This window comes from Hemiscyllium ocellatum, chromosome 25 (assembly GCF_020745735.1).
Source record: "Hemiscyllium ocellatum isolate sHemOce1 chromosome 25, sHemOce1.pat.X.cur, whole genome shotgun sequence".
NCBI lineage: Eukaryota > Metazoa > Chordata > Chondrichthyes > Orectolobiformes > Hemiscylliidae > Hemiscyllium > Hemiscyllium ocellatum.
The window spans coordinates 22,078,737-22,106,669 of NC_083425.1; the positions used below are offsets into that span (position 1 = coordinate 22,078,737).

The window sequence follows — 27,933 nt, forward strand, 5'->3', positions numbered from 1 at the left end:
ACGCTCGCTCTCACCGCTTCACCTAGCAATAACGCCAGAACCATCACCACAGAGCCAACCAAGATCAAAAATAGCAGGTCTGCTAGCATTACTACCAGTTCATGCTCAGCTTCCATTTCCTCTTTGACAGTGAGATCTTACTTACCAATACAAGCACCTCGCTCCTCAAGTGTTGTTGGGTGAGAATAAACTAGGTGTTACTTAAGCATATTTAGGCCTCAATTTGCTTTCTTTTCACCATTTACACATACTTGCAATTACAAACATTATCCAAAATACTTTCACGTAATTAACACATTTTGTTCAGAAGCTGGACTTTTTCACTTGTGAAGATTCCTCTAAGATAGAAAATGATTTGTTTCAGGAATCAGCTTTCATGCTTCTGATTCCAGAAGTGGAAATTTAACATTACGCTCATTTGTTTACCATAACCATCCAGGAACTTATCTCATTCCTGAGTCCGCTCAAAGAATATTTGAGTACAAATCTCAAGAAAAAAAGTCCTGAAGATGAATGAGCAGCAGACTTTGGAGAGCAGAAATAAAAATATTTCTGCAAAATCAAGTGGGCAATAGGCAGAGCCACTGACTGGATAAAGCAAATTCCATCTTTAATGCATATAACTAGGGAATTTTCATTTAGCTTTTGCAGTTGCATTCTGTTCATTTTTCTGTGAATGGCCATTTTCCACTAAATGACAAATTAGTGATCTTGGCTATGATCTAATAGTCAGCATTCTTCTCACAATTAGATGGAGCTAATGATTGTCCCAGAATTGCTACATCACAAGGATGAGCCCTTTTGTCTTCATCAATGGATCATCTTTCAGACATAAATGATAAGTTACTCTGATTGGAACACCAATGTGTGTAATGGGTGCAACAATATGGATGGCAATGTATGGTCATTCTTTAGGAGAATAGGGTGAGATGAGAGAGCTTGACAATATTGCACATACATGTTTCTCTTCTACATAGCTTCAGTTTCCTCATTCCTACTTCCTGGGTCATTGATACTCTCCAGGTTACATTGGAAGCATCAGATTTGAATTGAAATTGACAATATGTATTTGTCCAAGCTGATATATGATCATAGATCGTGTGTGACTGATGCAAACTAATTTTTCAGTGATGTGCATAATGTACCATTTTTGAGACTCTAAGTATTAAGAATAAATGCAATGTGAACTAAACTTCATACTTGTTTAATTAGAGCAAGTTCCAATAACTGATTGCATTTTCAGGGTATTTCTTGGGTGAGATCATTATTTCCTGAAATAGACATGGGATCTTGATATTCCTCATTTCCAGAATGGTTACTTTTTCAGCTGTTCTTGGCAGCTGCCTTAGTCAGATATTAAGTCCCTTTCATTTGTAAATGATATGCTTCATTTGCTCCATAATCACCCCTTCTTGATACTACTCCATACCTGGGGTGGGACATACCCTTGAGGACTCTGACATGCCATACAGGCAAAATGTGTAGGTCGTATATAAGGGCTTCATAGTACCAGCATAGCCTGCGCTGCTGCATGCCTTGGACCTCATTGTTGGGGTATGAATTTATGGACAGTTGACAGCCTGTCCAGAAAAAAAAATCCTAACCAACTTCCTACACAGGTCTGGTAAAGACCAAAGTTAAATTCATGTGCCTGTCAGTAAAGGTGCATCCTGTATTAGTTTGAGAAAAAAGCTATAAAGCTAATGTCATACCAGTTAACATGACTAAAGCTAAAACTTGCTAACGGGAGTAATTTAAAACAAATTCATATCTGAAAATATGAAGCTACAATATGGTAATAGCTGAAAATGTTACATTATCAAAATGACCTACTGAGTTAAAAACAGTGTACTAAATATATATGGAATAATGAATAGGGCAGATGGATTTCAAGAGCTGTAATTCATTTGAATGCTTAACCACATGAATGTACCTCAAGCAGTTAGAAATGTTCACAAGATCAAGAGCCATTAATTCCCTCCTCAACATCTGCTATGCTCACTACATTTTTAGACATTCAACAATGTAATTAGTACTGTCCAATGTTATTTAGACTGTGTTGCTGTGGGGATTGTTTTACGAAGAATGCTAATGATAGTTAAAAGTAGCAGAGCCATGATTTTCTGAGACAGTTGGAATGTGGAACACCTCAAATTAAAATCTGAAAGAGATCCAAATATGGTTGAATCAGGCTTGTTGTAAAGATTTAAATTTAATTCAAATTGTGTAATTTCAAGTTCAGGGAAAATGGTCCCAGTGAAAAAAAGGATGTGTATGCCATCACTACAAACAATTGAGTGCATTGTACATAATTCAGAGCTTTAAGAATTAGAGGAATGACAGAATCGATGATACCACTGTGTGTCATTTGGGTGCTACAGTACAAAGTCTTATAGATTATTTGATGAATTCCTTTCTTCTAAATATTAAAACTGCTGTTCATAATGAATGGGAACAGGTTCTGAAACAATTTCTGACAATTTACTCTTTATAGGTAAAACCATATTGCGGGCACAAGTGAGCTACATGGTCTTCTTGAAGGATGTGTTTAAGTTTCAAAATGTATTTTTCACCCATGCTTTGCTTACGTTTTCACATCTGAATACATGAAAAATATTGCATAAGTTCTGAACATCAGTGTTTGGAAAATTGCGTACAGAGAGCAGAGAAGTTTCTGTTATATAGATTTCCCTCTAAGAGCAATGCAAAAAAATACAACTTAATTTAACAGAAAAAATGAACTTTAGCATTCTTATTATATTCAACATTTCTATATTGCTTTGTAAGAGTATGACTTTAGTTGTTTTATGGCAGACCTGTGATTTAACTGAAAGACTTATTTTTACAGGGTTGGAGTATTAACCATCCATAGCAATGTTTGTTACAACAAACTGAGAAATGTTACAGCACCATCTCTGGAGCAGCTAGCAGTAACATGTAGTCATGTCATACATATATTGCTTTGTTTAGGAGATAGCAAGGCCATCCTTTGGAGGAAATAACATTCAATTAACTGTTACCTTTATCCTTATTACATTTGATTTCCGTAGAATGGAGTGTGAATTATAATATTAATGTAGATTTGAATGAGTTTGTATTTGTAAATAATAACTTTACCGCTTTCTTTTCTCATTAACCAAAGAATATTCAAAACCAGCTGGATGCAAAACACGAACAGTCACAGTAGAAGTTCCTCGATACAAAGTGGACCCAACTTCAGTGGGCTTCCTTCTGTGGCCTTCGTGTGTAGAGATAAAGCGCTGTTCTGGCTGTTGTAACACCAAAACCTATCAATGCATTCCTGTCCACGCATATTACAAGCCTTTTCAGGTATGTAGTAATGTGTTGTTTCATATGTTCTGCAACTTTTACAACTTTATACATGACCTTTGAAACTTTGCAGACTGGCTAGTTTAGGAATTTTAATCTCTTAGCAGTTCACATCTCCAACTCCATGAAATGTCAATGGCTGTCAACTGCTGCCCTTCCCCTATCCACTCACAAACACTCTGTATCAGCATCATTTTGAATGGTGCTTTGCATTGTTCAGGCATTGTTTTTAAATCAGGCATGATTAAATTAAAACAAAACTATCACACTTCTGCTGACTATCTCTTAATTATAAATTAAAAAGAAAAACATTCCAAAAACTTGAAAATTCAAATTCACAGGTGAAATATTTCTGTCCTTATTTATATAACATTTCAATATTGAATTAATGATTGAAGACCAGAATTAAAACTCCTTTAGAGACATTATAAGCACAAGTGGCCTTTGTGTGGAGCCACAGAAAATGTGGGAGACACTAAATGAATATTTTGCACCAGTATTTACTGTGGAAAAGGATATGGAAGATTATAGACTGTAGGGAAATAGATGGTGACATCGTGCAAAATGTCCAGATTACAGATGAGGAAGTTATGGATGTCTTGAAACGGTTAAAGGTGGATAAATCCCCAGGACCTGATCAGGTGTACCCGAAAACTCTGTGGGAAGCTAGAGAAGTGATTGCTGGGCCTCTTGCTGAAGTATTTGTATCATCAATAGTCACAGATGAGGTGCTGGAAGACTAGAGGTTGGCAAACAAGGTGCCACTGTTTAAGAAGGGTGGTAAAGACAAGCCAGGGAACAATAGACCGGTGTTCCTGACCTCGGTGGTGGGCAAGTTGTTGGAAGGAATCCTGAGGGACAGGATGTACATGTATTTGGAATGGCAAGGACTGATTAGGGATAGTCAACATGGCTTTGTGCATGGAAAATCATGTCTCACAAACTTGATTGAGTTTTTTGAAGAAGTAACAAAAAAGATTGATGAGGGCAGAGCAGTAGATGTGATCTATATGGACTTCAGTGCGGCGTTCAACAAGGTTGCCCATGGGAGACTGATTAGCAAGGTTAGATCTCATGGAATACAGGGAGAACTAGCCATTTGGATACAGAACTGGCTCAAAGGTAGAAGACAGAGGGTGGTGGTGGAGGGTTGTCTTTCAGATTGGAGGCCTGTGACCAGTGGAGTGTCACAAGGATAGGTGCTGGGCCCTCTACTTTTTGACATTTACATAAATGATTTGTGTGCGAGCATAAGAGGTACAGTTAGTAAGTTTGCAGATGACACCAAAATTGGACGTGTAGTGGACAGCGAAGGGAGTTACCTCAAATTATAACAGGATCTGGACCAGATGGGCCAATGGGCTAAGAAGTGGCAGATGGAGTTAATTCAGGTAAATGCGAGGTGCTGCATTTTGGGAAAGCAAATCTTAGCAGGACTTATGTAACTAATGGTAAGGTCCTAGGGAGTGTTCCTGAACAAAGAGACCTTGGAGTGCAGGTTCATCGTTCCTTGAAAGTGGAGTTGCAGATAGATAGGATAGTGAAGAAGGCTTTTGGTATGCTTTCCTTTATTGGTCAGAGTATTGAGTACAGGAATTGGGAGGTCATATTGCGGCTGTTCAGGACATTGGTTAGGCCACTGTTTGAATATTGTGTGCAATTCTGGTCTCCTTCCTATCGGAAAGATGTTGTGAAGCTTGAAAGGGTTCAGAAAAGATTTACAAGGATGTTGCCAGGGTTGGAGGATTTGAGCTATAGGGAGAGGCTGAAAAGGCTGGGGCTGTTTTCCCTGGAGCGTCGGAGGCTGGGACCTTGTAAGGGTTTACAAATTATGAGGGGCATGGATAGGATAAATAGACAAAGTCTTATTCCTAGGGTCAGGGAGTCCAGAACTAGAGGGCATAGGTTTAGGGTGAGGGAGGAAAGATATAAAAGTGACGTAAGGGGCAACTTTTTCACGCAGAGGGTGGTACATGTATGGAATGAGCTGCCAGAGATTGTGGTGGAGGCTGGTACAATTGCAACATTTAAAAGGCATTTGGATGGGTATATGAATAGGAAGGGTTTGGAGGGATATGGGCTGGGTGCAGGCAGGTGGGACTAGATTTGGTTGGGATATCTGGTCGGCATGGACAGGTTGGACTGAAGGGTCTGTTTCCATGCTGTACATCTCTATGACTCTACTCTTAAATACAATCTGAATGTGAAAATAGGAATGACTCTGCAATGGTGACCATAAAAAATAGATAATCAGAAAACATCCACGTAGGTCACTTATGTAATTTAGAGAAGGAAATGAAATAACCTTAGTTGGTCTAGCCTATACGTGACTCTAGACACAGAGAATTGGAGTTGACTCTTTACTGCCTCTGAAAAGGTATAGCAAGTAACTCAGTCATATTCAAGAAGATGGCTTACCACATCATTCTTAAGGGGAGTTGCTGATGGGCAGCAAATACTGACCTTTCAACAGTGCCCAGATCCTGTGAATAAGAATTTTTCAAAAAAAGTTTACCTTCTATTATAAATGAAAAGTCATTAGAAAAAGAGAATTTCCAATTGTACAGCAGTCTTCGTGATATTGCAAAATGATTAACAACCAATGTTTTGACATGCAGTCCTCTTGTTGTAGGCGAACCTGGCAGACATTTTATACATGACACGATGTCAGCTAAGTAAATTAGGTCAATATATTCTCAGTTCTTCTCCAGAAGATTCACTTGCATAATGTGTGGTCTGTGACAATGTGGTACTCCACTGAAGTATCAATATATGAAGTCCTGGAATGGGCCATGTGGCTATAGTCTTCTCATTCAATGGTGAGAGCAGTACTAACTTTGAAGGAATGCACTGTGGTTACTGATTAATAGTGCAGTAAATTACATCATTTGTCCTTTCAACCTCTGGAGCCCAGAATTGAATGAAACGCCACCAGGTCTGTTGAAAGTTACTTCTGATGAGTGTCCAAATTCTATACTAAACAAGTTTTGACAGCCTCATGTCAGGACTTAATGGAATGGTGTTAAAAAGCTAAAAAACAACTGGCGGTTGGTCTCCAAGAATTCACAAGGGTGATGACTGTAGCAAATGGTGTTGTGCAACAGGGATTACTTTGCCAGTTAAGTCCAACAATTACATTATGGACTCATGGAACGCCTTAGTCGCAGGGACACCAATTATGTGGTACCGAAAAGAGAAAAGTGGGGGATAAAATTAAATCAGAATCTGAATTATTTCATATGAAGAAGTCAACAGAATAATTGATCATCTATAACAAATATATGTGTATTTGAATGAGATTTTAACACATGCAAAGCACAAAGATCAGGAAATAGGGATTTTTTATTCCAATGGCATCAGGTCATTACAAACAGGAAGGGAAATTAAGGATTAGCAAGGAATTATGTAGTGTCGAAGAAAATTTCAGAAACAAACCTTCAGTATTGACCAAGTTTTATTTCATTATATATGCTTATGTGTAAGAGTTGACTGAAGAATTCTTTGTCTAATCTGCTCCCTCTTCCTATCAGTTCTGCTTTCACCAAAACACCATTTTTTTCCTCCCATTACGAGTCCATTTGACTATTGCAGCTGTCATCCCTCATTGTCACCACCTACTGGTGGAGATCCCAGTGAACTGTTCAGCTCCCTTGCTCAGTGCCCTCTATCACCATCGCCACCTGCTGCTGGAGGTGCTGTTACACATAATTGACTCAGTTTGTTCCACAAGATGTGGGATGGAAAACAAAAGAGGAACTGTTCATAACCATACTTGTCCCTAATACCTACTCAGTATTGACTAAGCTGGTCCAATCTGGCGCTTAGTGAAAACGCCCTTATATAATGAACGTGCTTATATTGGATGTGCATAAAAGAAGGTTTCACTTCCACAACTTAGACGGTATTAACTGACCAGTTTTTTTTTAAAAGAAAAGAGTTTTATACATTTGCTGGAATAACATTTCCTTCAAAACATGAATTAATAAATAATAAAGAACATTATTATTTAAAGAGGCTCCATAGTGAATTTTGTGGAAACCTTTCTTCAGGTTGCCCACACTAAAATAAACAGGAGAAGTTTTACTGCCTCAAAGCACTGTTTATTTTGTATTTTTAAGTAATTATGGGCAGCACCCCATTGTATTTGCTGTGGTACTGTTGCAGTTTCTTTCAATATTCTAGTTTGTATCATGAGTTTGAATTTCTCTACCTGTTCAACATGTTCAATTTTTCTTCCTCCATTGAGATTCCAGACTTTGCTTTAAAAGTTTTGCAGTCTCAAGTAATTATGATAGTTTCTTCCTATCACTCATGTCTTACATGCCTCAACAACTTGGAAGCTGACACATCATCATTATAAATCTCAGGCTATCACTGCAACACATTATAGAATTAGAGTTGCAGCAGACAAGGAGGTCATTTGTTCCATCATATCTGTGCCAGCTCAATGGAGGGCCTATACCAATTAGTCCCACTTCTCTATTTTTTGTCCTCTTAGTCCTGCGGTGCTGTCTGCATTAGGTATTTGGTTTTGAATCTGCTTTGACTGCCCTTTCAGGCAATGCATTCCAGATCACAAGATCTCCTCTCGTTCTTAACCATTCTGCTAAGAACATAAGGACATCAGGAGTAGGATCAAGAGTAAAGGATCAAGCCTCGGGGGCTTGCTGCCCAGTTCAATGAGATCATGGCAGAACTTCTACTGAAACTCCACCTCCTACCTACTTCCCATATCTCTTGATTCCCAGACCAGTGGGAAATCTATTGACCACAGTCTTGAAGTTAATGTGAAGGCATCCCCATTCTTTTGGAATGAACAGTTACAAAGATTCATAACCTGCTGTGAAGAAATTTTTCCTCATCTCATCAACTATGCTGTGTCCTCAGGTTTGAGATTTCTCAGCTGGAAAGCAATCCCTCATTGTCTACCTTGTCAAGTCCCTTCAGAACCTTGCAAGTTTCAATTAGATTAGTACCCATTTATCTAAATGTCAGAGAACATAAGCCCAGTTTCAATTGTCTGTTATCATTGGACAATATTCTCATCCCAAAATATCATCTAGTGAACTTTCTTTTGATATGGAGACTAAACCTTCATGCAGTAATCCAGGTGTCATCTCACCAAAATCCTTTACACAAAATTTTCTTCTTGTATTGCAGTCCTTTTATAATGAAGGTCTAAGGATAATTTGCCTGCCTAATTGGTTGCAATACTTCAGGCTACCATGCTGCGTTTCTTGTATGAATACATCTGAGTTCAACATTTAATAGTTTCATGCCTTTGAAAACAATTCTGTTTTTCTTTCTCTTTTCTGTTATTCTGCTGAATACGTTTCCTGTCCAAGTGGTTAGTTAAGACATATGAAGTGACCTTAAATTTCCGCACGGCACAGCAATTTTGGCTATGGCTCTCTATTGTCGTATTATTTCACTTTGAAGTTTACATATTTTTGTTACATATATATTATGTTATCTGTATGGTTTAAATATTGTATCTCCCTGAACATATTTTAAAAGATTATATATATATGTGAATTTTTAGTAATTACAATAAAAACCCCCTTAACGTTGACATCCTCTACCAAGTTAAATTTAATTTTAGTCTTTTGTTCTAAGTATTTACTTTATTTATATATTTACTTTTTTTTGTTGCCCCTGTAGCTGCTGTTACTGAGCATCATTTTCCACTCTGCTCTCAATTCCCACCCTGCAGCCAATTCCTGCTCTCACCACAGCCCTAGCTTTACTGTTTAGCAGCACAATTTGTTTTGCAATTCATTCAGCTCTGTGCTCTTGCTAAATACAGGAGACAAAACCAGCTTCTGTTCAAACCAGCTCAGACATATTATGCATATTGTTCATCATGTTTCCTTTCTTGACCAACTTTGATAAAATTGGTAAAATAACTAGAGAGGACAGGAAGAGAATTTTTTTAAAATGTAGTGAGTCACAATGATCTGAATGCACTGCCTGAAAGGGCGGTTGGAGCATTCAATAATAACCCTCAGGAGGGAATTAGAGATATGTGTTTCCAAAGAAATGTTTGTTTTGATATAAAAATATTGCATAGCATGATGTAATGTCATGTGCTTTTTATGCAAGTTCTTCAATGGAATATTGACAGATGCTCTTCGGCAGAGTGGCATTGTTAATTGTTTTTGATTTGTACAGATAGCAAAGGTGACTTATCGATATGGTAGGAATGAGCTCACCATACACACTGTATCAATCAGAGAACATGTAAGTTGTAACTGCACAGAGCTGGCAAGACATCAACCAAGGTAAGAGGTCACTTGGAAGTGTCTTCAGGAGACAAGATAACGCAAACTAATGTTTTGTGTATTTACAAAGCATTGCATGTTTGTCACTGTTGTTACACGTGAAAATTATTGTTCAATCTGCGCATGAAAACCTCCACAAATGATCATGAAAGAAATGACCACTATTTGTTTTAAATTATATTGTTTGAGGAAGAGGTTCAGATAGACCCATTGGACCTTCTGCAACCACTTGGTTCAAAACCCCAGCCAAAAGATGGTGTTTCCAACAGTGCAGGATTCCCTTAGTAACGTAATGATATGGCAGACTAGATCATGTGTTCAAGCCTCTGTGATGGGTCTTGAACTCTCAATCTTCTGATAGTTACTACTGAACCAAGACTGACAAGTAAAGGTATTTTCTCACAATAAGTTAAGTATACAGAGACATGGAGATAGTTTCACTGATTACTAAGTTTTCCTTTGAAACCTTTTGGTTTTCCATGTATCTGAATTACGAAGAATATTTTGTGTAGGATTTCTGAAATTGATATTTCTATCTACTGAGAACATCTAGGATCCATCCAATTAATATATTTTAATGAGACAAAATTTAAACTTTTAGCCAATTTTTATCTAATGTGGCAGCAAAATGGCCAATGTGAATTATGGAACTTAATCAATGACCTGTCTCTCGTTACGGACAATGATAGACAATCACAGGAGTCCCACATTATAGAAAAGGAGTTAGACTACCTCAATAACAAACTTCATTTATATTTCACCTTTTAATGATATAAAATGTCCCAGGGAACTTTTCAAATATTTGAGTCATAGAGTCATACAGCATGGAAACAGACCCTTTGGTCCAACTAGCTCATGCCAAACTATTTCCACTTGCATGATTTTCCTCCAAACTTTCCAATTCACATACTTACCTAAATGTCTTTTAAAAATTCTAACTATTCCTGCTTTTCCTCTGGCAGTTCATTCCACATATGAACCACTCTCTGTGTAAAAAAGTTGCCCCCATGTTGTTGTTAAATCTATCTTATCTTACCTTAAAAATATGCTGTCTAGTTTTGAACTCCCCCACTCTAGGGAAAAGACCCTTGCGATTCATTTTATCTCTACTCCTCATTATTTTATCAACCTCTATAAGATCACCACTCAACCTCCTACACTCCTGTAAAAAAACGTCCCATTATTTGAAAATTGTGACACCAAGCCACAGAAGGAGATATTGGACCAGATAACCAAAAGCTGGTCAAAGAGGTTGATTTTAAGATTTATTCTGAAGGAGAAAAGAAAGCCACTCATAGCTGTGAAGGAGGGTGAGGCCATGGAAAGAGTTAACAACAAAAATGTGAATTTTAAAACCAAGGCTTCGTTTAACTTGTAACCAATGTTGGCCATGGAGTACAAAGGAGAAAGTAATTGGTGCAGGTCAGGACAGGGAGCAGAGTTTTGAGCAACCACAAGTTTGTGGAGAATAGAATTGGCCATATACTGGAATAAACAAAACTCAACATTAACCATAAACCAAAATTGGGCATCCATAAGGTGCTTTTGGCCTTCAGCAGCAGCAGAATTGTAGTCAATCACAATCTGTAATCGTTATAGTATAGCATTTACTCCACTGTACCATTAAGATTGGTTCAATGAAGTATGCTGGGAGACATGCCAGAAACAATTCTATGCATATCTATGTGATCCTAAAGCTACAGGGCTACTTGGATACCAAATAGAACATAGAAAAGTACAGCACGGAACAGGCCTTTTGGCCCATGATGTTGTGCTGAGGTTTAATTTGAATGTAAAATATAATAACTTAACCTACACACCCCTCACTGCTCTCCATGTGCATGTCCAGCAGTCACTTAAATGTCCTGAATGACTCTGCTTCCACCACCACAGCTGGCAACGCATTCCATGCATTCACAACTCTCTGCGTAAAGAACCTACCTCTGACGTCTCCCCTACACTTTTCCTCTATTATCTTAAATCTATGACCCCTTGTACCCATCAATTCTGCCCTGGGGAAGAGTCTCTGGCTATTGACTCCATGTATTCCTCTCATTATCTTGTATACCTCGATCAGGTCTCCTCTCTTCCTCCTCTCCAGAGAGAAAAGTATGAGCCTTTTCAACCTTTCTTCATTAGGCAAGCCCTCCAGTCCAGGCAGCATCCTGGTAAACCTTCTTTGCACCCTCTCCAAAGCCTCTGTATCTTTCCTATAGTAGGGCGACCAGAAGTGGAAACAATATTCCAAGTGTGGTCTCACCAGGGATTTGTAGGGCTGTAGCAAAACCTTGCGGCTCTTAAACTCGATCCCCCTGTTAATGAAAGCCAAAACACCATATGCTTTCTTAACAACTCTATCCACTTGGGTGGCAACTTTGGAGGAATCTATGTACACCCAGATCCCTCTGTTCCTCCACACTGCCAAGAATCCTGTCTTAAATCCTATATTCAGCATTCGAGTTCGATTTTCCAAAATACATCACTTCGCATTTATCCAGGTTGAACTCCATCTGCCATTTCTCAGCCCAACTCTGCATCCTGTCGATGTCGCACTGCAGCCTGCAATAGCCCTCGATACTATCGAAAACACCTGCAACCTTTGTGTCATCTGCAAATTTACTAACCCACCCCTCAACCTCCTCATTCAAGTCATTTATAAAAACTACAAAGAGCAGAGGCCCAAAAACAGAGCCCTGCGGGACCCTGCTCAACATTGTCCTCCAGGCAGAATACTTTCCATCTACAACCACTGCCTTCTGTCAACCATCCAATTCTGAATCCAGATAGCCAAATCTCCCTGTATCCCATACCTCCTGACTTTACGAATGAGCTTACCATGGGGAACCTTATCAAATGCATTGCTGAAATCCATATACACCACATCCACTGCTCGACCTTCGTCGACCTGTCTTGTCACCTCCTCGAAGAACTCAATAAGATTTGTGAGGCATTACCTGCCCCTCACAAAGCCATGCTGACTGCCTTTAATCACTGTATGTTTGCCAAATAGTTATGGATCCTATCCCTCAGAATTCTTTCCAAAACTTTGCTGACCACAGACGTAAGACTGACTGGTCTGTAATTGCCAGGGATTTCCCTATTACCCTTCTTGAAAAGAGGAACAACATTTGCCTCCTTCCAATCCTCTGGTTTGACTCCTGTTGAGAGTGAGGAAGTAAAAATCTTCGCCAACGGCTTAGCAACCTCCTTTCTCGCTTCCCGGAGCAGCCTAGGATAAATCTGGTCTGGCCCTGGGGACTTATCAACCTTAATGTTTTCCAAATATTCCAGCACATCAAATTTATCAGTCTTGATCTGGTCAAGACTGTATCCCAGCTCCTCAAAGTTTCATTGACAACAAGATCCCTTTCCTTAGAGAAAACTGAAGCTAAATACTCATTCAGGGCTTTCCCTATCTGCTCAGACTCCACGCACAAGTTCCCTACACTATTCCTGATCGGCCCTACCTTCTCCCTGAGCATAAGCAAGTGCAGTTGACAGGGCTATGTGATTCCACAATCAATATAGCTGTACAAAGCTCTGCAGTTCTGCCTCATCCAGTTGTAAATTGTGGTGGACAGTTAAACAAATCACTGGAGGACGAGAATCCACAAATATCCCTTCTTCTCTAAAATAGAGGAGCCCAACACATCAGTGCAAAGGACAAGGCTGAATCTTTTGTAACAATATTTGGCCAGAAGTGCTGAGTGCTTGGTTCCCATAAGGTTCCTAGCAATACAGATGCCAGTCTTCAGAGTCCGAGTTCAAGAAACTTGAATATAGTTGATGCAATAAAGGCTGATGAAGGGCTCCTGCCCGAAACATCGATTTTCCTGCTCCTCGGATGCTGCCTGACCTGCTGTGCTTTTCCAGCACCACACTAATCTTGGTCCAATGCAGTTGCAACACTGGTATCTACCTGACCAGATGGAATATTGCTCAGGTGTACCTTGTATATAAAAACAGACTGAGGGAAGATGGTAATATAGTGATAACATTATTGAATAAGTTATACAGAGACACAGGCTACGGTGGCTCAGTGGTTAGCACTGCTGCCTCACAGTGCCAGGGATCCGGGTTCAATTCCCGCTTGGGCAACTGTCTGTGCGGAGTTTGCACATCCTCCCGTGTCTGCGTGGGTTTCCTCCAGTTGCTCTGGTTTCCTCCCACAGTCCAAAGATGTGCAGGTTAGGTGAATTGGCCACGCTAAATTGCCCATAGTGTTTGGTGCATTAGTCAGGGGTGAATGTAGAGGAATGGGATTGGGTGGGTTGCTCTTCGGAGGGTCGGTGTGGACTTGTTGGGCTAAAGGGCCTGTTTCCACACTGTAGGGAATCTAAAAAAAAATCCCGCCATAACAGGTGGTGAAATTTGAATTTAATAAAATGATCTAGAATGTAAAATTAATCCAGTGATAATTATGGAACCACTATTCATTGTTGTAAAAACCTATTTGGTTTACTAAAGGGAGGGAAATCTGCCTTACTTGATCTAGCCTACACGTAACCCTAGATACATAACAATGCAGTTTATTCTAAACTACCCACTGAAATGGCCTGACAATTCAGTTCAATGGCATTTATAAATCAGTAACAAATGCTGGCTTGCTGACAATGAGCATGCACCTTGAAAGAAAAAGACTTAAATGCAGCCAATTACCATGGCCTACTTTCAATAATTAACAAAGTGATGAAATATATTATTGATGGTGCTGTTAAGTTGCATTTGCTCAGCAACATCTGCTCAGAGACACATCAATAGATTCCACCAAGGCCCACTCAGCTCCTGACTTCATGACAGCCTTGGTTCAAACATGGACAAAACAGCTGGATTCCAGAGGAGAAGAGATGTGGAGGTGACGGCCCTTTACATCAAGGCATCTTTTGACTGAGTGTGGCATAAAGGAGCACTAGTTAAACTGGAGTCAATGGGGAAGCATATGAAAATCTGTCCACTGGTTAGAGTCAAACACAGTGCAAAGGACAGTGTTTGCTGTTGAAGGTCAGTCATCACAGTCTCAGGACACCTCTGCAGGAGAGATGGTTCAATCAGTCAACAGCTTCTTCATCAATAATCTTCCCTCCATTGTGAAGTCAAAAGTAGGAATGTTCTCTAATGATTGCACCATTCACAACTTTTCAGTCTGCGTCAATACGTAGCAACACTTATAAGTGGCAAATAACATTGCACTGCCAAGCAATTACCAGGCAACAAGAGAATATCTGAGCATCTCCGCTTATCATCCAATGGCATTAACATTGCTGAACCCACACTTACAACATCCTCAGTTTACCATTATGAAGTTCTAAACTGACTAACAATCTAAATATATGACTGCAGAGTTATATCAGAGACCAGAAATGCTGCCATGTATAAAACCCATCTCTTATCTGTCCAATGTCTGCTCACCATCTACAAGGCACAAGTCTGAGATGTGATGGAATATTTCCACTTGCCTGAATGAGTGCAATTTCAACAACACTCAAAGTGTGACACCATCCAGGAAATCCTGGTGAAGGGCTAATGCCCGAAACATCCATTCTCCTGCTCTTCAGATGCTGCCTGACCTGCTGTGCTTTTCCAGCACCACACTCTTGACTCTGGTCTCAAGCATCTGCAGTCCTCACTCTCTTCCACTATCCAGGAGAATAGAGCTTGCTTAATTGGAACCACCACCACACCATTCAACAGTCACTCCATTCACTATTGACATCCAGTAGCAGTGGTGTGTACCATCATCAAGAAGCAATCAAGCAACTCACCAAGGCTCCTCCAACAGCACCTGCCAGACCTGTGACCTCTGTCATTGAGATGAACACAGGAAGCAGATGCATAGAAACATCATCACCTGCTTCTTCACTGTCACTGGGCCAGAATCCTAGAACTCCTTTCTCAACAGCAAAGGTGTGTCCGTTCACTCCTCGGACTACATTGATTCAAGAACATGACTGACCACCACCTTTTCATGGACAAGTAGTGATCAGCAATAAATGCTTATCGAGCTAGGGATGCCTACATTGCATGAACACATAAACAAAATGTTTTGAGGTAGCAAAGGCAAGTACAAGGTTTCAGTTTCCACTATAAACAGGATTTTTCAATTCTAGTGTCAAAGTATACTTCACATACAAAGTACTTAGAGATATCTTCCATCTCCTCCCTACTCAGTTATTATTTTCTTCCTTTATTTAGATGCTAACAATTTCCAATGACTTTTCCTTTCCTGTAATCCCAGGACATGTGTGAGTGCCTAATTGACTCACCGTCTGATTTTCTCTTCATGTTTTGAATAAAAAGATTTTGTTTAAAGCTGATTTCCACATCTCCTTGCATTAGCCTGATTGGGCACACCGTCAGTTCCTAAGGTCAATCAGGAAAACAAAAATGTTGTTTTGTTCGGAATTCTTTCACTGCTTTTCCAGCAGATGTGGTTAATTCTGCCTTGTTTATCAATCATGCGGTTGTTTTGTCTTTGGCAGTATGGAGGGAATGTTTCAGAAACAGGGATTAAAAAAAAAGCTGGAAAATTCATCTGTGATTTGAATTCTCTGTTTTTGGTGCATCAATCAAAGCATTAAAAGATGCAATTTGTTCCCTTATGTCATGTTGACTTTACAGCCCTCTATTAAAGTTTAAGGGCTGGGGTTTCATTTCTCAATGGAGGTGCAAATCAGGACACAAAATGCAGCACTTCATTTTCCTTTACTGCTAAAACAATTTCCTTCTGTATTTGTGACCGCTTAACATTTCTGTGTGGCCTTTTCCATGGATTCGGAAGGCCTAGGGTGCAAAATACACATAGATACATGCCTGTATGCATTTTGGAACAATAAAGCCAATACCTCCTTGATGAGTTTGTGATCACCACAGGAAGCCTGCTTAGGAATTATTCATATTCTAAATAGTAACAAAAGAATTTTTTTCAAACCTTCAAATACCACTATTAAATGCTGCATTGGAGTGAAGGTGTTTTTAAAGCAATAATTCATCATCGAGCTTTGTTCCTCAATGGTCTATCAACCATTACATTGACCACCATTGTGTTACTGTTGCCATGCATTACAGTACTTCTTCTATCAGTGAAAGTGGCATTTAAAAATGTAGAAAATGAGCTGGTAAGCACTCCTTGTCATGTTTGGCATTAGGATTTAAGTGTTTAAGTTTCTCTGACTGTGACAATAAAATAATCTTCTGCGTTTTTTATTAACTCTTGGGATATATGACTAGCTTGGTGTCAACTGTAGAGTAGTGTAATTGTTATCAAACTTTATGACTAACTTCTGATGGTTAAAATATTGTAATACTGCTTTACAATTATTTCTGGGCAACTGTAGTATTTTGTTCCAAGTATCTCTTTGCCCATCTGATTACTTTCTAATATGATTCTACTGGTTTTGACATCATCTAAGCTGTCCACTTGACATTTCCTTCTGAATGGTTTATGCAGGTTATCTTTCCTCTGTATTTTCTTCTCAATAATTTATTCATCAATTTGAGGCTACATTGTTTAGTGTCAGATTGCTATTCATTGATGTGATTTTATCTTGCACACACTAACTTGTACTTTTACAAGTATCTTACTTTAATATTACTGAAGTATTGTTGAACTCTCTTCATTTATTTTTGCTGTTCTCTGATTTGTCTGCAGCCTACCTTATTGATTAAATAAGACAGAGAAGCAGAGGAAGGCCACTCAGCCTATTGAATCTGCTCCGTCCTTCAGTAAGATCATTGCAGATCTGATAATCCTCAACTCCACATTCCTAGCTTTTCGTACAGTCAGAATCATACAGCACAGAAACAGAAATGTAGCACTTCACACTTATCTAGATTAATCTCCACCTGCCACTCCTTGCCCCATCAGCCCATCTGATTGAGGTACCATCGTACTCTGAGGTCACCTTCTTTGCTGTTCACAACACCACACCAATTTTGGTGTCATCTGCAAACTTATTAACCATACCTCCTATATTGCATGCAATTCTGGTCTCCTTCCTATCGGAAAGATGTTGTGAAACTTGAAAGGGTTCAAAAAAGATTTACAAGGATGTTGCCAGGGTTGGAGAATCTGAGCTGCAGGGAGAGGCTGAACAGGCTGAGGCTGTTTTCCCTGAAGCGTCGGAGGCTGAGGGGTGACCTTATAGAGGTTTACAAAATTACGAAGGGCATGGATAGGATAAATCGGCAAAGTCTTTTCCCTGGGGTTGGGGAGTCCAGAACCAGAGGGCATAGGTTTAGGGTGAGAGAGGAAAGATATAAAAGAGACCTAAGGGGCAACCTTTTCACGCAGAGGGTGGTACTTGTATGGAATGAGCTGCCAGAGGAAGTGGTGGAGACTGGTACAATTGCAACATTTAAGAGGCATTTGGATGGGTATATGAATAGGAAGGGTTTGGAGGAATATGGGCCGGATGCTGGCAGGTGGTTCTAGATTGGGTTGGGATATCTGGTCGGCATGGACAGGTTGGACCAAAGGGTCTGTTTCCATGCTGTACATCTCTATGACTCTATATGAATCACTCTGTGTAAACACATTGGCTCTTAGGTCTTTTTAAAATCTTTCTCTTATCATCTTAAAAATATGCCCTTTAATCTTGAAATTCCCCACCATTGGGAAAAGATACCTGCCATTCACCATATCTATACCTCACCTGAGTTTATAAACTGCTACGAGGTCACCCCTCAATCTTCTACGCTCCAGTGAAAACATCCCAGCCTATCCTGCCTCTCTTTGGAACTCAAATGGTCCATTCCCAGCAACATCCTGGAAAAATCTTCTGAACCTTCTCCAGCTTAACAATATTTTTCCTGTAACAAGGTGATCAGAACTGGACACACTACTCCAGAAGAGTACTCACCAACATCCTATACAACCTCAACATGATGTTCCAACTCCTATAGTCAAAAGTCTGAGCAATGAAGGCAAATTGGCTAAACGCCTTCTTAACCACCCTATCTATAAGTGATGCAAAATCCAAAGAATTGTGTGTGAATTATGCATTAATTCCCTTATATTTTTTAAAAAATTGACTACCTCAGCCTTGAATATTCTTAATGACTCTGCCTCGACAACTCTCTGCAGTAAGGAATTCCATGGATCTGCTACTATCTGAGAGAAGAAATTCCTTCTCAACTTTATCATAAACGGATGACCCCCTTTACTCTGAGATTCTGCCCTCTGGTCCTAGTCTCTCCCACAAGTGGAAAACTGCTTCTCCACATCTTTCCTGTCAAGCCCACAAGAATCTTATGTTTCAACAGGGTCGCAACTCATTTTTCTAAGCTCCAATGACTACAGACTAAACCTCCTCATAAAATCCATCCGTAGCTGGGATCAACTGAATGAACCTTCACAGGACAGCCTCTAATGCCATGATATTACCTTAGATAAGAGGACCAAAGCCGTTCACTATACTTTCAGCATGATCTGACCAGTGCCTGTAAAGTTTTAGCCAGAATTTCCCAAATTTTATACTCTATTCCCTTTGAAATACAGACCAACATCCATTTGCTTTCCCTAATATCCAATGAACTTTAAAGCTAGCTTTTTGTGATTTACCCGGCCTCGCAAATCACTCTGTGCAGTAGCTTTCTGCATACTTTCTCCATTTAAATAATATTCTGCTCTTCTATTCTTCCTGTAATAGTGAATAACCTCACATTTTCCTACATTATATTAGAACTGCCAACATTTGCCCACTCACTTAAACTGTCTCTAGCCCTCTGCAGACTCTGTGTCATCCTCACCATTTGCCTATTTGTGTGTCATTCGCAAGCTTAGCTATAGTACACTCACTTTCCTCATCCAAGTCAGTAATATGTATAAGACACTGTCTTCTATTAGTTAAATAATTCTCTACCCATGCTAATATACTATCCCAAACACTATGGGCTATTATTTAATGAAGTAACCTTATATATGGTACCTTACTGAAATCCCTTTGGAAATCCAGATATATTACACCTACTAAATCTTTCTTATCTATCTTATCTGTTTTGCTACTTCCTCAAAAAATGCTAGTAAATTTGTAAGCCATGATTTCTCTTTCAGAAAGCCGTGTTGACTGTGCTTGATTATACTATGTATTTCTAAATGCTTCACTATTACATCCTTTTGAATAAACTGTAGTGTTTTCCCAATAACATATGTTAAGCTAACAGGCTTATAGTTACCCATCTTTATCTCCCTCTCATTTTGAATAAGGGTGTTACATTGGTACTTTTTTTATTGTCTTGGACTTTTTCAGAATCTGAGCATGCCTGGAAGATTGTTGCCAGTGAAGCTTCTTTCGTTGTAGCTATTTGCTTTAATATTATAAGATGCAACAGGTCCAGGGGACTAATCAGGCTTCAGCCCCATTTAATTCTGAAGAACTTATTTTCTAGAAAAAGTTACAGTATTTATTTCTTCCCCACCTTTTGCTTCTTGATTTACTGTTCTTGGGATGCAATTAATATCCAGGTTCTCCACTTTTTGCATCTGAGATCATATTATTCTTGTGACTTCCCCGAGACACTGGTTCATAAAGCAGCCTTGCATTTCAGTTATGGAAACAAACTATTGGGTATTCACAATTTATACTTAATTGAAGTCACTAATAAAAGAAGATTCCTGTTTGCACACACCCATCCTCCTTGCTTTAGCTATTTGTGTAGACTAGTCATCGTATCTAGCAATTCAGTTGTAACTGTCCATCTTTCTTAGGTTCAGTATCATTAGTCTCTTAGGTGACCCTAACATATACTGTTACACCAGCTCCTCAAATTCCACTGAACATGCCTGTATTATTTTATCCATTGCTATTTCCTGGGAGCTGTCACAATGCCATAAAGGCTCACGAGCCTCCAATTCCACCATCTTTAGAATCCAGATGATGTTATTATAGATTTGCCTTCTGTTTTACCCTCATGTGTATGCCTGAACTTGGTGTCCTGCCTCCTGCTCACTTTTTCGATTATCGCTGAATTGGGGCAGTCAATTTTCTCTCCTTGCCACCTGCATTTTGCAGCCCCCTCTCCAAACACCCACCTCACTAATAATAATTTACCATATTTTGTATCATTATTTAAGAGTTTATTTGCTACTTTGTACTTATAAATCGAACATAGAAGATTGAAGAGTACAGTACAGTACAAGAATGGACCCTTCGGCGCAGAATGCTGTGTCTAACATGACACCAAATTAATCTCTTCTGCTTGCCCTTGGTCCATATCCCTCCATATTCATGTGCTTATCTAAAAATCCCTTAAATGCCCCTATCGTATCTGTGTCGAGAGTGTGATGCTGGAAAAGCACAGCAGGTCTGGCAATATCTGAGGAGCAGAAGAATTGACGTTTCCTGGAATCAGGTATCCTGATGAAGGGCTTTTGCCTGAAACATCGATTCTCCAGCACCTCGGATGTGCCTGACCTGCTGTGCTTTTCCAGCACCACACTCTCGACTCTAATCTCTAGGATCTGCAGTCCTCACTTTCGCCTATTGTATCTGCCTCCATCACCATCCCTGGCAGTGTGTTCCAGACTCTGACCACTCTCTGTGTACAAAGACTTGCCCCTCCAGTCTCCTTTGAACTTTCCCCCTTCCACCTCTCTTATTAGACATGTCAACTCTAGAAAAAAGATTCTGACCGTCAACCCTATCTATGCATCTCATAATTTTATAGCATCTCTCTAGTCTCCCCTAAGCATCTGCTCAAGAGAAAACAACCCTAGCTTTTCTAGACCCTCCTTATAGCTCATACCCTCTAATCCAGGCAGCATCCTGGTAAACCTCTTCTGCACCCTCTCCAAAGCCTCTACATTCATCCTGTAATGCACAGTGACCACATTTGAACATAGCACTCTAAAGTGTGGCCTAACCAAAGTTTTATAAATCTGCAACATGACATTCTGACCCTTGTGCTCAATTCCCCAAACAATAGAGACAAGCATACCATACTCCTTCTTTATAACCTTATCTATGTATGTGGCCACTTTCAGGGAATTATGGACTTAAACCCCTTCTGTACATTAATGCTGTTCAGAGTCCTACCATTAACTGTATATTTTTCCTTAACATTTGATCTCCCAAAGTGCAACACCTCACACTTTACATGGATTAAACTCCATCTGCCACTTCTCTGCCCATATCTGCTACTGATCTATATCCTACCATATCCTTTGACACCTTTTTACACTATCCACAAGCCTAGTGATCTTTGTATCAGCTGCAAAATTACTAACCCATCCATCTACATTTTCAACTAAGTCATTCATATATATCACAAACAATAGAGCTCCCAGTATGGATCCCTGCAGAACACTGCTAGTCAGAGACCTCCAGCCTGAAAAACATGCTTCCACTACTACTCCCTATCTTCTCTGGGCAAGCCAATTCTGAATCCACGCACCAAGTCACCATAGATCCCATGTATCTTAATCTTCTGGAAATTCAGTCATGTTAGTAAGACATGACCTGCCTTGCACAAAGCCATCCCTAATTAGGCCATACATTTTCAAACATGGATAAACCCTGACCCTAAGAGTTCTTTCCGATAACTTCCCAATCATTGATTTGAGACTCGATAGTCAGTAGTTTCCTGGATTATCCCTATTTCCCTTCTTGAAGAGAGATACAACATTAGTTACTCGCCAGTCCTCTGTGACCCCTCTGGCTAATGAGGATATAAAGATATTGGTCAAGGCCCAAATAATTGTTTTTGCTTTTGCTGCAGTTCATATGTTAGTGCTTTTACCTCTGAATCAGAAGTTTCTGTGTTCAAGTCCCATTCCAGTAGTTGAAGATAAAGTTTGGTGCTGGTATTCCCATTACAGTACAGGGAGTATACACTATCAGAGGTGCGGTTGTAATGAAGCGACATTGAACTGAAGGTCAATAGCCCTTTAAGGTGAATGTAGAGTTCAGGATTTATCTGGTTCTGTGGTTCCCTAGTGTTAGACTAATTCTTAACTTGTCTGATGTTTCTGGGGTAAGAATCCAGTTATGTTCATCAGAACTGCCCAAGTCTCCCATTCTAACTTGGAAGCAGACATATTAGCATCAGATCCTGGGGAGGAGGAGAATCATGTGTTGGAAGTTCAAGCTTCCTCCCATCTTCAGTTTTATGTCCAGTCTCCGATGACCCGGACACCAAAGATTTTTCCCATTGTGTTGAAGATTAAAAATAAATGCATGATATTTCAACACTTCTCTCTGCAGCACTGATATTCTGGAAAGTAGCAGCACTACAACTAATGGCAACTGAAGAAGCAGCTACTCAAATCATATCCTTTGTTCTTGTATTCTCCAGTACATTCACTCGATAAATACTTAGGTATAACTATTTCAAATCTAATTGTAAAAATGGAAGAATACAAGATGAATATAAATTAATAGCAGCCTGACTGAATGGACAGGTTTAGGAAAATAAATCTCCAATCAGGATTGAGGAAGAGTTCTATCAAAAATTGGTTGTCTTCTCCTCTGTCTAGCAGGAACCAGATGGCCAAAGGGAGGGCCTGATGAGAAGTGATCACTGTTTCATTTCTGTTTTTACATATTATCAAGGACATATATTCAATTATTTACTGTGCAAAGATGGTGGAACATGGGGAATCAGAGATGGTTAACAAAGGTGGTCAAGGAGAGTACCATCAAAACTAAGACATTAAGAGTGGTAAAAATTAGACATAGATGCGAAGACTGGGGTATTTTTTAGGAACAAGCAGTGAATGTCTAAAAAGCTGATTTAATGGGAGTAGTTAAAGTGAGTTAATTAAAATGTGGCACCTTGGAGAATACAACTGAGGAACTGATAACAAGGAGCAAGGGAATGGCAGATAATTGAAACCAATGTATTGCAGCAATCTTCATGGTGGAGGACACTGAAGACATTGCAAAGTTATCAGATAAGTAAGGTGAACACAAGAAGAGAGATCTTGAAAGTCTATACCATGAGGGACAAAATATTGATAAGCCAATGTAACTGAGGCAGACAATGAAAGCCTATATGCCAGGATTTCAAAGTGGCTGCAGAGTCAGTGAAAGCAATGGATTTCAGGAGCGTTCCAATAGTTTGGAAAATAATATGACACCCCTATTCAAGAAGGGAGGGAGACAGGTAACAGGAAACTATAGGCCAGTTAGTCTACCATCTGTAATTAGGAAAATGCTAGAGTGCATTATTAAGGAAGAAATAGCAGGATATTGAGAAAAAGCTTAACACAATCAGAATCAACATGGCTTTGAGAAGGGAAATCATGATTGATAAATTTGTTTGCATTCTTTGAGGATATAACAAGGAGGTAAAGGTTAGCCAATAGATTTAGTGTATTTAGATTTCCAGAAGCTATTTGATAAGGTGCCACATAAATGGTTATTGCGCAAGATAGGATCTCCTATCAGGAGGGTGGGGCATACTATGATGAAAACAAAAAAAATCTGCAAGGATTATGGATAGGTTGAGTGAATATGCAAAACCTGGCACATAGAGTTTAATGTAAGAAATTGAGAGGTCAGGCACGTTCGTAGGAAGAATGAAAAAGCAGATTATTATTTAAATGGAGAGAGGCTCCAAATAAGTGCAGTGCAGATGGTTCTTGTCCACAGAAAAAAAAGGGTTATCACAAGGAATAAAGAAAGCAAATAGAATTCGGGCCTTCATTGCTAGGGTGTTTGAATTTATAAGTAGTAAAGAATGATTATAACTATACAGGGTGTTCATGAAGCCACATCTGGAGTAGTCTGTGCAATTTTGGTTTACATACTTAAGAAAGGATACATTGGCATTGGACACAGTTCAAAAGAGATTCAATTGGGTGATTCCTGGAATAAGGAGGTTGCCTATTGAGAATGGCTAACCATTCATTAGAGTCTAGAGGAATGAGGAGTGATCTTATTGAAGCATGTAACATTGTGAGTTGCTTCACGGGGTAAAGATTGAGAAGATTTTTCTACTAGTAGGGGAATCTCAATCTAGCAATCAAAATTTCAGATTAAGGGACATCCATTTAAAACTGAGATGTGAAGGAATTTCTTTACCAGAGGAATCAAAAATTCCAGACATTTGGAATGTTTGGAATTCTGTACGTCAGAGAGTTGTGGAGGCTAGACCACTGAAAGATTGTAAAGAGGTGGTAAATAGATTTTGACAATATTGAGGACTTGGGGGCTATGAGGAGCTGGCACAAAAGAGGATTTGATGCCTGGGGATGAGCAGCCATGATCTTGATGAATGGTGGAGCAAAATTGAGGAGCCAAATGGCTTACTCCTGCTCATTTCCTGATGTTCTGATGATTCCACCTACAAGACGTTTATTGCTCTGCAGCAATGGATTGAAAATAACACTCAGGATAAAATGTGAACAGCATCCTGATTGGGAAGCCAGGCATTTTGCTCCAAATTACATTGTTTGGGCATTTGATAGAAGCAAGATTTGCTGAGTAATTATATTGAGTTCCTGTAAAGATTCTGTGAGTATAGAAAATACACATATTTGGGTTTTTCCTTATTTTCTAATCAATCACATTTTTCCTATTACTTGAAAAGATCTATTTAAGCAATTACATTTATTCCTTTGTGTTCACTGGGATGAGGGACACATTTTTTCACTTTCATTTGAGAAAAGCTTAGTTGGAGAATAAATGTTCCTGCAGCAGAACATTTACTAATGGAGAGCAGCAGCTCTCAGTGTGTCTGAGAGAGCTAGATCATCTCTCACACCAGCTTAATTTCCAGCCATTCAAAATGAGAATGCAGACAAAGGAAGTTCTGTGCTCAAAGTTTGACAGCATCAGGCCAAGATTGGGACTGGCAGAAGGCATTTCACTTTATGGCTGTTCTGGTCAATGGGGAGAGAAGGTTTGGATATTATCAATCTCACCTTGAGCTAAAGCTGCCTTCTGGAACTGAAAGGCTAGCATTCACCACTCAGTTCCCCCGACCAAGTAGTAAAACTGAATTGAGCAGTGTAACCATCAGCAGTGTTACAAAGCATCTTACAATATGTTTTTCTTTTTCAGGTTCCCCCCAAAATATTATCGACAACCAACTGACAACAACTGATGTGTAATCTCAGCCAACACACAACACTAAAAGGACAGAGTTGACAAACAACTAATATATTGCATGCATTAAGGAGGCAGTATTCTCTCTCTATCTTTGGACTGTGCAGACATGCATCCTCTTGGGTGAGCTCACAAAGATAATGAGGAGCCACAGCTATCGGGATGGTGCTATGGGTTCTCTATCACTGGGGACTCCGCCCGGTCCACTTGTGATGTGCAATAACTAAGAAGAGCTTCCTCACCATTTCTACACTTCACAGTCTACAGGCAGTGACTTGCAGCAGTTCCACAGAATTACAGGGGATTGATTCTCAACCTGAGAACTCTGAATCAAGGAGACATTTGATTAATTTCTAAACTTTCATTTTGCTGGTGAGGGGTTTATCATACAAACCGAAGATTTATAACAAACCTTCCTAACAGTAAAATAATAAAACAAAAATGTACACTTTTAGTCTTGTCTTCTTTTAAACAGACCAACTGTGAGTAGATTTTTGCTCCATTAAATCAAAATGAATACGTGGAGGTAAGTGATGACACTAATTTCATTGAGCTGCACTGACAAAGCAATCCAGTAATTCCCAAAAATATTTAATATTGGAAGGTACTAAAATCTGAATTATTCAGGTAACTCTGTCACAATTTTATAAATTCTAAAGAATGGTATTGAAAATGGTTTCTGATCTTTTAGTGAAATGTGTTATTAGTTCACAGTGACAAATGGGCATGTTGCTGGACAGTTCTTTCTCCCTTTCCATCTCTTGATTTAAAGTTATTACTGGAATGTTTTTTGCATTCTCCAGACTGACCACAGAAACAAAATATTTGTTCACCTTTGTTTGTAGTAAAGCGAGAACCAATTTCAACCAGTTCCAATAAAAGTAATGTTTACTCTGCCTGTCACATGGACTTCACCTCAATAAGTCCTCTAATCTATTGCAGACAGTGAGAGTTCTGGTTGTGAATGCTTCCATGAATACATAGTAGCTTCTTCTGTTTCACCACAATGTGTTGGCCCTTTTTAGTATGAGCTACTAATATAAAGCTATATTTTCAGCAATAGCATCAGTAAAAACAAAGTACTTACCCAGGATACACTCTAACTGTGATATATGAGTGCTTACTGAATGATAAAACAACAACAATAAATCATTAACTGTATTACTTATTAAATACAGACCATACACTTGTATTGTGTTTTGGGGGTAATCCAATTTTTACATATGGGATAGGTGTGCTTCAGATGTAAAAGGATTGAGAATGCATGGAATGTTTTATTCATTCACAAGCTAAAGATGTTGCTACCTAGTCCAGCATTTATTATCCATCCCTAATTAGGTTAGGGGTCAATCACATTGCTGTGGATTGGGAGTTACATGTAGGTCAGACAAGGTAAGGATGGCAGTTTCCTTCCCTAAAAGACATTAGTGAACCAGATGGGTTCAAACAATTGACAATGGACTCATGATCGTCATTAGACTCTTATTGCCAGATTTTTTTTATTAATTGAATTCAAATTCCACCATCTGCCAAGACAGGATTTGAACCTGGGTTACCAGAACCTGAGGCTCTGGATCAAGAGCCCAGTGATAATACCACAAGGCTGTTACTGCCCCCTTTATAGGTAACATATAAGGCTGTAAGTATCTGAGTACAAGTGGAATGCATCTCCTAATGAAAACTGCCTTTTTGTTGTAAATCAGATTAAGAAAAATATAGTTGTTCAAATTCAAGCTATAGGTAAACTCATAGTGCTGCAAAACAATATCATTGGTGTGCTACATATCCAAGAGTCCTAACTCTGACAGTTAAGTGATCACAATCTATTCCTTTCATTCTATGAAACAATTCCCAAGGCCTTCCTTAACAGTGCGAGGTTCTACACATGGTAAGTTTTCCGTCTCTGCAAATATTTTTCAGCTGTTTTGCAAAAAACTTGGATTTCCTCTACAATGCGCATATAAATATTGACCTTGAAACTAAGTCTAAATTTATAAAGAAAGCTCTTGTGAATACATTACAAAATTTTAATTAGAATTGGGTTTAGTCAAGGTTGCACTGTTTGATTGGTGGATCTGAAATCTCCAACTCGGAACAGTATGTTAACTGGGATTATGACAGAGATTTCCATCAGACTAATTCATGATGTATGTAAATGGATCCCATTCACCAACAAGAACCCTTCATTTCTCATGCATCAAATAAGGCTAGTGTTAAGTGAGATTTTAAAAATTTCTTTATTTTATAGGATGTGGGCGTCATTAGCGATGTATTGC

The 27,933-nt window shown here is 39.2% G+C and overlaps 1 long non-coding RNA gene across 1 annotated transcript; it reads left to right on the plus strand.

Annotated features, from left to right (window-relative positions):
* LOC132827880 (uncharacterized) lies at positions 1–26,033 on the plus strand. Its single transcript, XR_009646055.1, has 4 exons — positions 1–77; positions 3,143–3,330; positions 9,502–9,611; positions 25,613–26,033. It is a non-coding gene; the product is annotated as an uncharacterized LOC132827880 (long non-coding RNA).
* The last annotated feature ends 1,900 nt before the right edge of the window (positions 26,034–27,933 follow it).